Source organism: Pyrgilauda ruficollis, unplaced genomic scaffold, assembly GCF_017590135.1.
Source record: "Pyrgilauda ruficollis isolate IOZ18807 unplaced genomic scaffold, ASM1759013v1 scaffold30, whole genome shotgun sequence".
Taxonomy (NCBI): Eukaryota; Metazoa; Chordata; class Aves; order Passeriformes; family Passeridae; genus Pyrgilauda; species Pyrgilauda ruficollis.
In genome coordinates, this window is record NW_024524378.1 from 3,089,190 (window position 1) to 3,107,336 (window position 18,147).

At 37.8% G+C, this 18,147-nt stretch overlaps 1 protein-coding gene across 1 annotated transcript in view; it reads left to right on the forward strand.

Moving 5' to 3' along the window:
- TOX (thymocyte selection associated high mobility group box) overlaps positions 1-18,147 on the forward strand; it is a 217,914-nt gene that overhangs the window by 792 nt on the left and 198,975 nt on the right. The window lies entirely within an intron of this gene.

Consider the following 18,147-nt stretch of genomic DNA (forward strand, 5'->3'; position numbering starts at 1 on the left):
GGGGTGGGTGGGGGAGGCATTTTCCATAACATCTTTTCGGAGAAACGGCGTGGACGGGGATGTTGGTGCGGGGGACTTGAATTTCCAGGGGGCTTGTTAATGAGAAAGATCGCGTCCGCCACAAACCGGCAGAAACTCTGCCCCGCAGTTTATGTGTTAAAGAGCCGAAAAGCACGTTTGTGTGTGTGTGTGTCTGTGTGACATATGTATGTGTATACACACACACGCATACACATCTCTCTATGTGCATAATAAGTGTGCATAGTGTTTACAAGTCGGTTCAGAACATCGGCTCCACTTTGTCCCGGCTGTGCTACTGCCTTACCAATTTCTCTGTAACTTGATTAAACCTCTGCAAATAGGGTCAGTACCTGAGGAGAGCTAAGTTTTAGGTTCCCCAGCCCTGGGGAAGGAGGAACCGCAGAGGATACACGCGCTAGCCCAAATCCTGAGTCCGGTTCCGAGAGTTTGGCGCTGCGATCCCGGAGCACTTTGCGTGACTTTTGCTGCCGAGGAAGAGGGCTGTGTTTCCTGCATTGTTACTGCCGCTGTAGCCTGAGCCAGCTGGTGCTTTATGTATGAGCTGCACTTTCTCTGCTGTTACGGAATGGGCTTTGCACGTGAATAAAACGCTGGCCGTAGGAAATGATCGGAAAATGCGAGTTACCCAGAGCACAACCCGGCCAAGGGGAGCAAGCCGGGAGAGAGCGATGTGTTCAAACCTGCGCGCTCGGGCTCTTGCTCAGGAGCCCGCCGTGGCAGCCCGTGGCGGGCTGCAGCAGCAGATGGCTTTTCGCAGCGCAAACCCCGCCGTGCGCAGGCTCCGCGGGGCCGGCCGCGGGTGCGGAGGGCGGCGGCGGGGCGCGGTGGCCGGCGGGGCTCTGCCGCGGAGGAGCAGCCCCTGGCCCGGCCCGGCCCGGCCCGGTCCCGCGCCCGGCTATTGTCGAGACGGTCTCACGTGTCAGAAAGACGTTCCGAGCCGTCCCTTTCATCCCGGGCAGCTGCCTCGATTCAGAGATAAACAGAAAAATAGAGTGTGCTTGTGCTGAGGCGCGGAGGCTGCGGCGCCCCGGTGAAGCCCTCTCAGTTTTCAGGAAAGGTTTCCCACATGGTCGCATCTACCAATCACAACAGAAAGGACCAAATTCATCCTGGCTGCATTTCACATATACTCAATGGAGTTATAGAATCCAGGGATAAATCGGGCCCTTTGTGGTGGATGCCCCAGGATATTTCAAGAGAGATCCCAGAGGTATGACTGTTAGCGTTGTTTTAAGTAACTGTTTTGCAGCATCTGGCAAATGTGCGCTATATTTTGGAAGTTTGTGCCAGGAATGAACTTGGTTCAGCAGGAAGAGTTCAAATGCAAAGAAGCATTTAAGTGTTCATTAATTTTCTGTTAGTGCTCTGAGTAATCATGAGGCTATTGCTACTTTTCATCTGTGGTTTGCCGTTATTTTCTCTATTGTCAGTTTTGTAAATTGTAACAGTGAAATGTTGCCACGTGAAAAGCTTGGGCTGATATTAATGCCATAAGAACCAAAGTGTTTGAAGACCTGTTTGGCAGTGAAACTGGACAAACGTTATTAAACCTATCAATGATTTAAAGCTTCAGAAGGAAGGTAATGACTTGAATACACATTTCACTCATCATTCTCGAGATAGTGGCCAGATTTAATTTAAAAGTTAAATGCTTTGGAAAATCAGGAATTACTTTAATATATTAAATCATTTTCCAATTAAGTTCCTTAAATAATTTTTGGTGTGCTGCACTTCACATCGAATAAATTAATTTAGAAAGTCGTTTTCAGAATTTCTTTACTAGCTGGTTAAAGCTTCTTTCAAGTCATGCCATGTATGAGGGAGCAAACTGTTCTTTTCAAATGCAAATGAGACACTCATTCTGTAGACAAGTTGCAACTCTTCTATTTCACTTTGCCTGAACTGATAATGTGCTTAAAAGTGCACAGTCATAAGACATATGTTTTATGCTTGGAAAAGACTTACCAGGAATGTTTCAATATAAGATATCGAGTACAGTACAATTGTCTTTCTCAGATGTCTTTACCACTGACCATTGATAACATTAAATGGACAGTAGATTTGCCAGGCCCCTTGGAGGCGTACATTTAGTGAGCATTTCATTTCTCACCCCTTCACTCTCTCTCTCCCTTTGCCCAGCATGATTAACATTGCTGTGAAAACTTATCTGACTTGTTCTAAACATGTCATCATGTTACAGTATTGCTCTGTCACTCATTTTCAGGCTGTGTGTATTTAGGGAGTTTGAAGGGTGGGAGGCCTGTAGAATTCTGTTCAGTATGTTTGGTTGAGTGTTTGCTTTTAAACACTCCCAGGAAAGGAGATGATGGCTGGAGTGTGATGGATCCTTGTTCTGGGCCAGAATGGTGGTCTTCATTAGGCATCTACCTGCAAAACTCATTCAGGACTCATTCAAGATCCTCTGGGTTCTTGTTTCTTGTACAGTTAGTTAAAACTTGTTTTTGGCGCTTACTAGTGGATTTGGCCCTGTTTTTCGTATCTAGGTTTTGGTAGTATTTTTCCTTTCACAAATTTGCCAGACTTTGATTCTTTACATTTGAAGTCTGCTTAAGTGCTGGTAATTTAGAATGTATTCCACAAATAGTTAAGCTTTAAAGTTTTCGAACTGTTCTACTAGCACGAGTTGTTTTCCATGATCAGATGGTTGTTTGTAGCATACAAGTTCCCAGGCACATGCATGGGAGGTATTGACTGTGCATTTTTCTGTAGCCAGAGGAAAATAATGTAGATTCAGACAATCACCTCTTATCTTACAATTTTCAGTTGGCAGGCTTTGTTTCAGAAGACTGCTTAGATCTTTATTTTATAGACCTAAAATAGCATTCTAAGCATCTTAGCCTAATATTTCTCTATCTGCTGTGAAAGCTCATTATGCTCTGCATATATTGTTATGCAGGCTTTTCCTTGTTTCTCTTGCATTACCCATGGAGAGAGAAAAGTGAAGGAACAATGCAAACAATGTTGGTTATGACAACTGTGAGAGGTATCTCTTAAACAAACAGACAGAATGGATGGTATGCTTTGGTATATGGGTCAGCCTTTGAAATAACATAATGGAGCTCTTATGCTGGACAGATTTAGGGTTGGGGTTGTACTGTTCACCCCTTGAAACTTGAAGCATAATTGCAGTTCAGATATGTTCAGGCTATTGTGAGTAGTCTGTTCAGATGAAGTTTATTTTAGGAAATGTCACGTTCTGTAATTGAGTTGAATGATATAAAATAACTTTGATAATCCAAGTGTCTTAATTTGATAGAATATGGCCAGTGATTTCAAGCTGCTTGAAGAAGTCGGATGATAAGTTTAAATGTTTAAGTACAGAGAAGCAAATAGCCTCGTGGCTTTCCCTCTTGAAGTGTCACCTGCAAAGACCACTTTGATCAGTACTGTAAGAAGGATAGGTATATTTTAATTTTCATATTTGCAACTTCACAGTGTTTTCAGATATCTGCTCACTTAAAGTGCAGTTATGTAATTGTAGTTTGACACAGCTAATGACAGTGATGCTGACCTCTGCCATCAGTAGGCAGAAAAATAATGGTCTTTACTGCTCCCAATGGTTAGCCTTGCAGAATTATGCACTGGTTTCTTCTGTGATTTGCTACCTTGTTAAAAAATACAGAAACCTGCAACTCATCTTTCTTGTATTCACTGGTAGTTGTCAGTGCAGTGGAAAAATACAGCCAGGCAGCAGAGGTAAAATGATAGACTGTAGTTGTTTTTAAAAAGAGGAATAAAAAGGAGAAAGGAGGGAGAGGGAAGCAAAACCTTTCAAATTAAAAAAGCAAAGTGACGTTGGGTAGAAGTGGATAAGGAGATATAATACAATGCTTTGTAAGCAGGTAACAATCCCGCTTGTAATCAGAATTCCATGGAGCAAAAGTGCATTTATTTATACTCAGCATTTAGAGTAATTTATTGTGTAAACTTAACTCTACCATACAGACTACTCTAAATAAAATGTTCCGTGGCTGTTTGCAAAGTGTACATTATTTCCAGGGGCTTGCTTCCATCCAGTCTCTATCTCAAACTCAGAGTTGTGGCAAGCAGGCTCTCTGAAGGACAGCTCTAAAGCTAAAATACTATGTTACTGTTTTGACAGTGTTTTAGATTATGCTCATGTTGTTTATCCTGAACATATTTCCCCCCCACCCCTTAAAAAAATATCATGTCCTCTACTGTCTTAGAGTCATACTTGAAATTTGTTACTGTTTCATAAAGGAAAGATTAAACAGTTGCATTAGGGTTGACTTAATTTTCAAGTGTTAAGTCTCTTAGTTTCAAAAATACCACATATGACGAACGGAAATGGTCTTTTCTTTCATATCTTAGTAGGTAGTCTCAGAGTTGTGAGCAAGTCTCAAGTGTGCCTCCTTAAATTCCAGTGCTTCAGAAAAGAAGTGGTCCTAATTTTAGTGGAACATAGAAAAGGATTTATGTATGTGCATTTGAGAAATCTTTCTCAAAGATTTCTGTAAACCAAAGCATTTGCAGAAATTTGTTTTTTTCTTTCTGCCAAATATCAGTACCCTGAGAGGAATTATGTTTTATTCTTATACCAGAACGATGTGTTTCATCTCTAGAGCTTTACCCTCAATCAGCCTGTCATGAGGCCTTATGAAAGAGAAGTGAAACCAGTAAATTATTAAGAATGCTGAATTAACTAAACACTACAGCACATGCAGTACCTTTGCTGTTTACATTAAACCAAAGAGGAGCTGGAGCTGATTTTGAGAAGCTGATGCTGTGAAAGACTGGGCAGTTCCAGTTTCTGTTGAGTTCGGGATGTGTTGGGGATGATCACACTTTACCGTGAAGAACTGAGCACCCTCTGGCCCTCATATTCCTACATTAGCAGGACTTTCTTGTCTTGCTAAAAATGTACAGAAACATTTGAAAAATGGACTATGTATAAAACACAATTTATATTTAAGCAGAGAATTGTCGCAATCATGGTAGGATTTAGATTAAAATTCTTGGATATTTAAATCCTGTATTGATGGTCGATATAAAAAAAGCTTAGATGTTGGAAGTAAAAAGCTTTCTTTGACTTCACTCTCAGCACTGCTCAAGAGTGACCTGAAAACACTACTTTGCGTGGTGAGAGGGTAGTCCCTGGATCACTGCAGACCTTGGCTTCTGGAACTGACAGCAGAGGCAATTAGTGGCAGCTTTGTTTATCTTTTTGAAGAGGACACATGCTTTTTAAATGTCTAGCATGGACTTCATACAATAAAATACTTATTTTAAACGTAACCTAAATTTAAATGCTTTGTTGTTGCAGTTGGACTGTGTGATTGTTGTAGATCCCTTCCAACTGAGATAGTCTATTCTGCTGTTTTAGCTACGCAACTATATACCCATTTTCTGCCCAAAGAATGATTTCTCATTAAAAACGTTGAGTTATAACTGCTTCAAAACATGGTTTGTAGCAGATTCGCCAAATGACTCTTAATTATAGCAATGCTTCCAAAATACTTTCAGGAATGGAATTCACATCAGCCCAAATGAGATTTTCTTGATCATAATGCTTTTTCCTACAGTGTTCAGTTGGAAAATGGCAGCGTTGCCTTATTCTATGGTTAGGCACAGATTATGTAGCTGTAGCAGCAGCAACAAACTCTGCCCCTCCAAAGTGGTGAGTGCATGTAAGGAACTTGTGTCCCCCGTTCTAATGGAGTATCTGCCATCTATGTTCATTAGTAACAATCAGTTTTCAGTTAGTAAGTTATCAAATAAAACCTTTAGCTCTTGATTTAGACCTTTGAACTTAAAATTGTTTTTCAGCAGGCATCTTGGTGCTACCCATATTTGTAATGTCTGTGGTTTTGTTTTGCTTCTTATGTTTGCAGCAATTTATTTTTAGCATTTGAATTTCATATGGCTCTAATAATATTTATATCTTATCTTTCAGTTGCACATATGCTAACACTGTTCTTGAACTGTTCATTTAGTATTTCTCACTGGGCTGCTATTTGATTTGCTATAGACCCTTGTTGAATGGTTTCCTCCCAGGGAACACGCTGCTTTCTAAGTTTCAAAACATACTTGAATTACATGAGCATCTGACAAATCCAGGTTAGTGGAAATGTCAGAATGTTTTAGCATTCACATTCTTGACTGTTAAACCACTCTCTACCAATCAAAAGTGGCACGAGTGGGTTTTTTTCAAAGGTACTGCTGGCTAAGCATGGAAATTGAGCTGCTGTGGTAGTACTTTTGTCTCCTGCTATTGTTGTTGATGATTATATGGTCTTAAAGGTTAAACAGAAGTTACTGTAGCTGGTATGTATTTTTGTTATATTAAGATAATCTGCAGCGAGCTCCAGTTCTTATTCTATATGCAAGAATTCAGAACTCTGAAATCAGGCAGTGATAACCTGTACTTAGGGAAATGGGTCAGTAAAGGAAGTATGAAGCCTGCAATGTGAAGTAAAAGATTTATCTAGACAGTTCCTGCTAGAAGAGAAGATTATGTAAACATATTAATTTCTGTTGTATCTATGCTACTCTGTATGTATATACACACATGTAGATTTCTGCTTCATTACATATATTGCTGACTTTGAAAGAAGTGAACTTACTCTGAGAACGCATAATTTTTATCCTGTACTATAAGTAATTGGCTTTGAAGTCATATTCTGGTCACAGTTGCCAAAAGCAGGTAGGTTTCTGTTCATGAATAAGAGAAAACATTTGTTTCTCCTATGATCATTGTGTTTGCATCGATTTGAAATAATAATAAATAGTAAAAGGAAAAGTAATGGTGAAAAGGGATGATAACCTTTCAAAAACATATAATTGATCATTTGGCAAAGTTGTGAACATTAGTCATAGAAACCTGCAGATAGTAGAGGCTTAATATCAAAGCTAATGATTTATTTTATGTTAATGACTTTCTGCTAGGGCATAAAAGACTGCTCATAATGGACTCTCAGTGCTGTGTTCAGTTGCGAAGGCTAATGGGATAATCTTTCCCAAAACTAAGCTTTTTGAAGTAAATCATGGTGTTATTTTTTCAAGTTAACTCTTGAAAATGTATTGTCAACTGATTCTTTAAGAACTGCTTGTAGTCTTTATAGAAAAATGTAAGGCGAGTTCTTTTTTCTTCACCAGCAGCTTTCTTAATTGTATTGGAAATGTCTGTGATTTTTTTATGGTTCTGAAAACTAATATTCAAGATATGGAAGTCATTCAGTCACTTCAGTGTTTTTCTCATAGGGAAGTAATTTTTTGTGAGGCACAGTTGTTTTTGCATGTTGAACAAAGGAAAAGAATTATTTTTTTAGTGGCTTAGCCACTTATTACCTAAATGGCAGTAAAACTCTTAGTTCTGCATTGAGAAGTTTTTTAAATCATGTTTACAATTAGTTATAACCAGCATTATATTTCAATAAGAGATAATTTGCCTACTAAAGTTCACATAATGTGCTAATCATGTGTAGTGGTTAATAAAGGCCTCCTATCTCACTCCCCTGATGGCTATAAAAGGCTATTATGTTCATGGCAGCAGTTCAGGTACAGCTGCTGTGTGTTAATAATGCATCATTGTCCCACTAATAAACACAGCAAAGGTCAGCAACCCTGAGCACCTAAAACACCCATTCTCTTTCCAAAATATTTATTAACACCTTAATGGTGTATCTATTCATTTTGGTTAGGATTATATCAGTTAATGACCCTCACGGAATACTGTGTGCTCAGGTTTTGCAACCTACATGCTGTTGTGGGCTGCTGCACTTATCTTTCCTCCTAAACACTTTTCATCACAACTATGTGTTCTTTTTTGAAGACCAGCATGAAGACTAACGCGTCATGGTCACCTTATGATTAACTTGCTTTGTTACGTAGTTTGGCAGTTTTCATTTTTTTTCCTCAGCTAATTTAAGATTCTGTCTAGAGGCTGAATTTTCATGACTTAAGACACTTTGTAGAAATTCTGTGTGCTAAAAAACTATGTGACTGTGTAATAGACATTGATGCATGCACAGAAACATGTGTGTATAGATTTGTGTACATGAGCACTACTTTCTCTATGTTCCATGCATAATTTTTATACTAGTTACCTATGTTTTCCTTTTTAGCATAGATTGCTGTATTCATAAAGGTTTTTTAAAATGCATTTTATACAGACAAAGAACATACTCACATGGGATTTCCATTTTGCCAGGGAAACATGCAAATCAATAGGCCAGCACTTATCTACATTAAAATTAGGTACACTGTAATTTATGGGTGTAGTGATATTGTATTTGTCTTGCATAGCCTCAGAATATCCTTTAACGTAGCCTGCTTCTGTGTCTGTAGAGAAAAGCAAAAGTGTTAATTGAACAAAATCTCATTTTCTCATCTTGTAGTATTGTCTTTTATTATCTGTTACTCATTTTGAAAACCTGATTTTCTTTTTCTTGTGCTGTGTGATTTACAAACAAATGTTTAGAGGGCGGAAAAATACTACTACATTTCCGTCAAGAGCAGTGAAAAAACTTAAGTAGCTGAAGGGTTTCTTTTTGGTGTAGCACATAGCTTCAATGACACATTTGTCATGCTTTAAATATATAATACATACAATAAAATATGTACAGGCACAGTTGTGATATATGTGGTGTTTGGCTCCATTGCTATTGTTTGTAGTCTCTACGGTTGTCATACATTGTTCTTTGCACATCATACCATTACAGCAGAATTTGACACAATTTCTAGCTTTCAGTCCTGCACCATTTTCATTGCACAATATACATGAGTTTGACAGGGTGTGTTGAGGACAACTCTGGCAAGCAATTGATATTTTGAAGTGGCAAGCGTTTCAGCAGCTGCCTGCTTGTGAAAAAGGAATGATAAGGTATACTGTATCGTTAGTTTCAGGCAAAGCATTAAGGTTTAAGCTCTGTAAAAATGTACACATTATTCGTCAGTGGTGAAGCAAGCCTTTTATGTTTTTTAGAGCTTAGCTCTCTGGCTGATGTGAACTAGAATGACATTGGTTTAATGGTCAGTAAATGAATAGGAGTACTTTGAATTTGAACCACTGCCAATTTTGCACCAACAAAGAGACTGACAAAAGAAAGATTTTATGTGAAAGCAAAGCACAAGCAATGTTTGGGGAGGTGGGGAGAGGGGCAGAGGAACCCAACAGAATATTCTCTAATGCAGCCTTGTAATGATTCTAAAATTGTTAAAACACATCCATTTTGCATGGCTCATCGGCTACGAACCTAAGCTGTTTCATCTAATGTTCTTTAAAACCTGTTGTATACACACAGTCTTTTAGAATATATTCATATGGAATTTACAGTGTGTTTTTCTAAATACCACACTGTGCCCTGAAGGCCTGCTGGCAGAACATCAGAGTTGTCCACTGCTGGAGTTCCCAAGTCTCTCTCTATCTGGTAGTGGGAAATTGTAGTTTAATCAGTTATGGCACTTTCAGTGTGTAACATTCATTAGTAAGGCAATTTGTCATGACTGTTAATAGTCAGGATGCATCTGCTCTCTCTTCAGTTATGGAGTGTGATAAGCAAGAGGGCAAATATTTCAATATTTAAAAATATTAGCATGTTTGAAAACTGTAATTCAAAGTTAGTGCTCAAAACACAAACATCAGATTATTGACAATCAATGTATTTTTACTGGTTTTACCTTTACAGAGTGGATTGGAAAGTACCCTAATGCTCTTACAACTTCTGTGTTACGTGACTGGGTATTAGAAAGTAAATGTTAACATCTTCAATGTTTGTCAAAGACTTTTCCTCTGTTTTCTTCTGTAAATTAAATGGTAGGATATTTTCACGGAGTTGCAAATACCTATAATTATTTTCCACTGTATCAGTAATAAATTGTTCACAGTATCATTTTTGGCAGTAGCAGACCTTTTTTCAGTGTTAGTTTTGTGTCTGGGCAGCTTATAATGTCATGTTATAAAAGATATTCGATGCCTACCAGATAGACAACATGCAATTAGAATAATGTTCTCTTCTCACTAAAAAACAGCTTGTAATCATTGTTCATTGTTCTAAATATGAAAGGATAAATTGTTTCCTAGAGCCAAGGAAGGTTAGAGAGGTTTTTTTTTCACATATATCTGATAACCCTCATGTATTACATAATACGATAGCTTCACACACAATAGCTTTGTGACACATTTTAATTTTTAATGAAAAGCCCCCAAAATTTTAACATAATTATTTCTTTGGAAACCGAGCCCAATCTTGGTAAAATCCGTTCTTGCTAGTAACAAAAGCTGTTACTGTTTAAGTTCCTGTTCAGCAGTTAGTTGGTACGCTTCACTGGATGTTGTCAAAAAGGCTTTTCTCTTGATTGACAACCCTGTAGGAATGTGAATGGAGATTTTAATTGCATATCATGTGTGCATATCAGAGTGAGTGGATTCACTGACTCTGCTTAGCTCTGTATCTCTACAGGTCAGCCATGCCAAAATGCTTCTTTTTTTAATAAGCAATTGATATATTTTCCAATGAGAGAGAAAAAGGGCATGCAAGTGAAGAAGGCACTGTAAAGCAAAAGGTTCCTGTGAATTTTGGAAGAAAAATGTGTGCAATAAATTTTTAACACAGTTAAGAGGTGTTTTGATGATGTAAATTCATATGAAGTCCACACTGACCAAAGACTGCTAGAAGTTTATATTTTTCTCTTTTTTTTTTAATTATTATTTTCAAGAGTACTTTGGAAAAAATCGGTTAAAAAAAAAAAAATTAAAGTGAGTGGAAAAATTTACTGAGGCTGGCTGCCCTTGAGTCTTGTCCCCTTATAGAGACAAGGGGAAATGATGGGAGTTTTCCTTTATATTGAGAGCTAGTAGGGTTTCTTATTTATACTATATTTGATGCACACTTTTTGGGCAACACTGGTTATTTAGGGGGAGATATATCTCAATAAGAACTTCATTTTAAGTCTGATACTATAACCAAGTTCTGATACCGACTGTAATGCAACTTTAATATTTTTTTTTCCTTAAGAACAGTAAGATATATCACTACAAAATAAGGTCTGCTAAACAGGCCCCATTATTTTCCATAACCAAGAACATAAAAGTAGCAAAGCCAAATATTCATTATTATGAATAATAATGATATGTCGATATCTTAAATTAGAGTTCAGGTTTCATTGCACATCAAAAGCCACAGTATTGGCTGTATTCTTTTTAAAGCTCATAAAGCATCAGCAACTGAAAGCACAGCTACAAGACAGTTGTGAGGAACTTTTAGCTGAGTTAGTGTTTTGTTCCAGTACAGGGACATTAAAATCTAAAGGAGGATGACAGTTGCATTTTTCTGTGAGGACCCCTGGGAAGGAATTGTTACTTAGTAACAAAGTTTCTTTCCTCTTTTCTCCTGGTTTGTTTTGAATGAAAAGCAAATTTTGCTCTTTCACCCTTTGTGTAAGACCAACTGTGACTTTCAGGTTATATTTGTGTAAAAAGTGTAGGAAGAAAGGATGCTCACAACTTGTTGGAGGCATATCAAATGGTCTGACAACACGCTGGCACCTTTATGGAGCCTGTTTGCTACTGTGTTGGATTAAAGTGTATCTCACCCAACTGCATCTTGAACATCAGTAAACCTGCAAGAGTGCTTAAAGTAAGTGAACATCTTAAGAAGAAAACCAATGAGATTTTCTAATGAAGCAGATCACTTCTGACTTAATATATGAAATTGATGTATGGTTGGATCTACTAGAATCTGACACTGCTTTGTGTTGACAAGATTTGTGAGTAGAAAATAGAGCACCAGGTCCACAAGGCTCAAGGGAGAATTCCAGATTTTGAAACTTTAAACCTGTATGAAATGAAGAATTTTAATTTTTTAATCAATGTTGAGGAAAGAATCTACTTACATTTTGCAACATTAAATACTAGAGCCATTTTAGTAAATCACCATAGTAGCTGTTGAAATAAAGTTTAAAAATTGCAACATTGATGTCATGAGGACTTCATTTTTCAGGACTTTGTTAGGTTACAAAGTCAGACACTTTAATGCTGGGAATGGCAGATTTAAGGATGCCTTGATTTTGCTCTTTAGTATGTTGTCATTGGCAGGAATTTGAGCAAAACAGAGGATGTGGAACGAATGATCATACCATTGCAGCTTTATCATTAATGCAGTTGCAAATTGCACCAGAGTAAAACTTTTGGGCAGCCTCAAATTTGCATTTTTTACATTTTGATCACTCTCTAACCCAAATAATATTGTTTCAAAAGAATTTCTTTGTGTGTTTTGCTGATTCATTTGATCATATCCATGTCATTCGTTGTTATTGTCTCTTAGGAGTGTCTGAGTCTTTTCAGCACTGCTGCACAGATTTTTCTGCTGCAGAGGTAACTCCTTTTTAGTAGCAGAGAGAATTTTGTCATGGTGAGTGAAGTGAGAACCAAGTCTTGGTGTGGCTAGGAAGATCTTGGGCTCTTTCTTACCAGTCCTTTCTTTCTGATACTTTGGTGCAGGCTGTCATGATTCATGCATTACATTCCACGGGTTTTGGATTGAACATGAGAATACCTGTGTTATTATTTTGTCACAATGCCCCCATTTTGGGCTGAGGAACTCAAGCATAAGTTAAAGCCTTAGTATTTTCTAAACTTTATCTTTGAAGAAGAGGCACTTCTCTATCTCAGTATCTTTTTTTCTCCTGAATTCGAAAGATGTCCTGAAGATAATGGAGCTAGTTGAATTTCCTTAAGGCTAAAAATTCTCCAACTCTGAATACAGATATTTTGACCAAAATTGCAGTCACATGTACTATAGTTAAACCTACAGTTGTAAGTAAGAGAAAGTCTATTGTGCATGTATTTATTATCATATATATAGTTACTATGCCTATGGAAATAATTAAAGAGGTATCTGTTAAACATATGCTTATACTAAACTTTCTAAATTTGTATAAATTATTTCAATTCTGGTAAAACCAGGGGATTTAGTTTAAAAATCCTTAGGGCTCATCCTATAACATTCTTCTTTGGAGCTAGAGGAGCCCGTGTATATAATAATAAAAGCTCAGAGAAAAAGTAATTTTGACTTTACTTTTTAAAAGGAGAAATATGTTACTCAGCAGAATCCATTGCCCTTTTAAGAATGCTTTCTCAGAGGACTTTCTCAAACAGAACACTACAGTGGAAATACTGAAGTAACATTCTCAAACTTGGCTGTGGTTTTATTAACTCTTTTCAGAAATTCAAAATTTAAATGTTAATATTTACTGCAGAGTAAAATAGTTCTGAATTTAGGAGGCGTTTAGAAGGCTTTGGCTAGAGCAGATGACTGCAGACTTTGTAGGAACAAGTTTGTTACAACAGAGCCCTCAACCTGCTGCTTCCTACATGGTTGTCTGGGATTCTAGCAATGCTGGAAGGTCTTTGCTAGAGGTGTAAGCATATTCTGAAGCAATGGGGCACACCGATGTACCAGCCCTTGAAGATAATTTTCTACCATTTTCCACTCGTCAGAATCTTTCCTTATTATTACTACTTAGCGTGTACAAAGCTTAGTAGTTAAAAAACAAACAAACAAACAAACAAAAAAAAAATCCAGAAATCCAGAATCACAGAATATTCTGAATTGGAGAGTGTCATAATCTTCAGGTCCTACTATCCTGGGTAAGGATGAAATGTTTTGAGGAAACATGAGCTTTTCACACACACTGGTAGTGAGTGTTCAGTCAAGTGTGGGAGAAGAGATCAGGGAAGGGGAGCACTGAGTGATTAAGGAACTCATCTAAGCAGAAGAGCTGGGTCTGTGATGCTTCATGCTGCTTCAAGAATGTGTTTTTATTTCACCATTACTGAACACCTGGCAGTTTCTGTTCTGCCAGGACCCTCCTTTCTCCTTTTATGTTTTGAGTATTCACCCTACACAGAGGCTGAACTCTGAAAAGACAGGTGAATTGCAACCTCAGCATATCTGTCACTTGGAGATTTAGGAATTTATACTAGAACAGAAGAAAATATGGAGATATTCTGTAGAAATAAGATTTTCTGTCTGGTCTTGGCTAAAGCTGGATACCATTTCCACCAGTAGGGAGACCTAAACTATCTTCAGGGACAAGCTGACCAGCTGACTCCTAGATGAGCAGGGACATCACTGCAGGGTCCTGATGTACCTGTACTGACAGTGGAGAAGGGGTGTGTGAAGTCTGCCCAGACAGACTGATTTTCACTCTGTGTTCTTTGGGGTGAATCAAAAGTCTCAGGTTGACAGACCTAGTGGGGCAACATCTGCTTTAAGGAAAACAGCCAAATTCAGATTTAAATGACAGCAGCACTATTAGGATCAGGACAGATCAACTGAAGTAGTGCTGGGTAATGTTAAAGGTCATGTGAATGTGGGTTTGCGGAAGTCTTTGTGGTACAGATATTGCTTTTTCTGTGAACTTGCATGACTCTAGGCAATATTTGCTGGCTCATGGGATAAACTCCCCATGCTGCAGGGGTTTCTTTGTGAAGTGCTTTTTGTCTTAGTCCATGAAATGTCATACTAGCTATTCCACTGCTGCATTCATCTGCTACTTTCCTCACTCATGTTCTGTAGAAAGTCCTGACCTCCTTCAACAGAGACTGATTTACCATTTCCTACCAGGAACTTTCCTTTAAGAAGGTAAAATCCAAAAAATTAGGATATCTTTTTTTTTTTTTTGACCATTATATAGACGAGATCTCATAAGAGACATGGGGAAAAGTAGTATAACCAAAAATAGATCATGGTGAGAGAAAGAGCAGTCTCCAAAAATGGATGTAGAGATTCTTCAACACAAATTTAATTGTGGAGCAGAACTAGAGAAACATTGTGAGATGCTATGTCATATCCTGTCCCATTCCCCGCACCTCTTCCTCTTCCATTTCTGAAAAAAATCACTCTTCTCCACATCACAATTTGTTATCTCATAACTTGGATGAGAATCTTGTTCTTCCTCAACAACAGATCTTATTTCAGTCCTTATCTGGTGGTTCAATAACTTATGCCTCTAGCCCTTAAAAAAAAAAAAAAAAATCTGATGAGTTTGAAGTAGAAGGAGCAGACTGCTCAGATATGTGAATTCTTGTTCCTTCAGGGTCACTCCACAGTACTCCATAAAGATAATTATACTATTTGGATTTTGGTTTTCCCTCTTCTTGGGGTTGACTGTTTATCTGAGAAACTGTCAAAAAATTTCCGCTACACAGCAATAGTTAAAAAGCATTAGCCTAAGATTATTAGTCACACAAGTGCTGAAGGACTTGAAAGGACTTGTTTATACCCATAAAAGTAGGGAAGAGAAAGGTAAGAATTAGAGCTGGAATTCCATATTTAGTTTGAAATTTCGAGTGATGGCAAAATATTTTGTATATAGGATAATTACTTTTTGGCAAGCCCTGCTATATCTAAACACTTTTGGGTGGGCTAAGGATGAAGTTTCATTTTAACTCTTAACTTAAAGAATTTCCTTGCTTTGTGGTTTTAGACTTTAGATTATATTAACATTTCATGAGCATCAATTTTTATGGTACAGTTCCTTTGTAGAAGATACTGTTTTTACACAGAAGTAGTGCTAAGTCTGTTGCATTAGATTTTATAAGGGAAACTTCATTTTATTTATCCTGACAAAGATTTGTATCATCTAGGATACAGAACTGTGACAAGATGTTTGTGAAAGAATTAAAGAAATCTTGTATTTTCTTACCATTTTTTCCCGTTATCCTAGGAAGTAATACCACCATGTGAAAAACTTTACTGTCTTGGTGCTTTATTCTATGGGCTGAAATACACTCATGAATATCTCATTACATTCTGTGTGCACCACTTGTATAGGACTGCCAGCGTCTGTCACCAGTCCTGCCCTTAATACAGTTCCCTATTCTTAGTATCTTGTGTTTAGACTCAGTGCAGCACAAGTACAAAGCTGCTGCCTTTTTAGTGTTGAATTTTTAATGTTTTTCATCCTTTTTAATGACTTTGTTACTGAGCAGAATTGGACTTTATTTTTGCAGATACCACTGTATTTGAAAAAGTCCCCATTCTTTCCTCCCTTGAAGTGTTTATAGTACATCGTGTACTTCTCTATGTATCCAAGTCTCCAGATTAGTTCTCAGTATATCTGAGTCTCCAAATTAGTTTGCATCACCTCTGTTATAAAACTCCTTTTCTTCCACCACTACTCTGAAATTGCCTTTCATACTCAGTGTAACCTATGAATTGGTCCTGCAAGTGAGTCATTCCAAGGTTGTTATTCTTCCCTTATAACTATATTTAATAGAAAATACTGTGCTCTGTGTTATGTCCATCTTGTTCAGATAGAACAGTGTCTGCTGAGATGGAAAGGCAGAATGCAATATCAGAATACATTTAAATGTAATAACATCTCTGGAAAATTTCTTTTTATGGTACAGAAATAACAGCTCTTCTGCCATTATCACTGCTTTGGCTTTTAGAGCCTTGTGGTATCAGAGTATTTCAGTGACTGGCTTGGCCTTGCAGCTTTTACCCTAGGAAGAATGCTGCTGATGTCCAGAGGCGTTTTGCATTCTTCAAGGACTGTGATTTGGCCTCTGGTGGACTATAAAGCCCTGTCTTAGGAACCCTTTTTCCCTGCATAAAACATTACATAAAATTTAGTGGTTTATCTATCCTGCACATTTCTTCTATTAACAAAATGATACACCTGGGGTTAATTTTCAAGATTATTGCATTTTATACTTACTGACCCTAAAGAAATCTTACTGAGAACATAAAATCCATTTCTACTGAGTGTTGTTTTTCCTATAAGTACATTAACCCAGTATTAGCTATCACACTTACAACATCACATTTTATCTGGCCCTCCTGCAGTTGCAAAACTGTGACTGAAGTTCATTTGAGTTACTCTTTCCTCAAAAAACAATCAGTTAGTTTTATTTTTCCTGTGTAGTGGGTCAATTCAAAGGGAATTTCATTAGTAAGACAGAGGCCCACACAAGCTGTGCATCTGCAGTAAGAAACAAATGTACAAACCCACAAACCTGCTGCCTCTGCAATAGTCCCTGTAGGACCCCCTCCAGGTCCTTTTCCTGTTAAATAGGATAAAGAGTCTCGGTAGTTCTAAGGGAACTTGCACTTAACTTCAGTAGCTGAGGAAAACTCATGCTAGAAATCTTGTTTTTGTTGTAAAATAATTACACATCTTTCCATCCACATGTTCTCACCGGATCTTTCAGAAACATGTGACTCACACTTCGCTATGATGCTCTCACAGTGTGATTCAGGCTGCTGCCTGCCTGGGACATCTCGAAGACCAACTGTTACTACTTGTAAAAATTTGCTTTTAATGTTTCCTTTAAATCCCCGTTTCAGAATTCAAAATTCTTGCATAAGTAGATACATGTAATTGAAGAATCAGTGTATTTTCTTGATACAGGGAATTTGTTCACTGTTCCTTTGATCTCTTTCTTGACCTTGTTCTACAACGTTGTTACAGTTTTGTTGCTGTGATCTACAGCAGACTGTGGGTGTGGTTGAGTGCTGGGTAATGTGAATTTATGCTACTCTGCCTGTTGTAGAGTAGCATTCCATGCAGATAGTTCCATGCCCACACAGGATGCCTTATGGAACTATACTCTGCTTTGAAAGCAAATGGACATTACAGCTTTCTAGTCTTTCTTACTAAGTTCTTGTTGTAACTGGTGGTCTGCTCTGGTTTGTCATGTGTCTGCAGGGCAAGTACCAAGCAAAGAGGGGGCAGAATTCACATTTAGTTACAATTTTACATGGATTTTAGCCAGTTCTGAGGCTGCACCCTAAAGTTACATGGGAATTTTTCAAAACAGAGGATGTGCTTCAAATTCATATGGGTGCTAATGTGTTTCTGTGTGCAAATCCCATGTATATGTGTACCTTAGGCATATTTTGAAAATAACCTATATATGCACTATTAGTGCAGATAATTCAAGAATGAAACATCCTAAAATTCACCAGTGGATGTTATTCCAGTGACTAGCAGTTCTACTTAAAAAGTGAGATTGAATATGGTTCAGCGTTGGCAGGCTTGGCTAACTGGAGTGTATAGCAACCGTTCTAGTTTGCAGTAGTTCTAAGTCTGGCTTTAAAAGTGTTTCAGGAATCA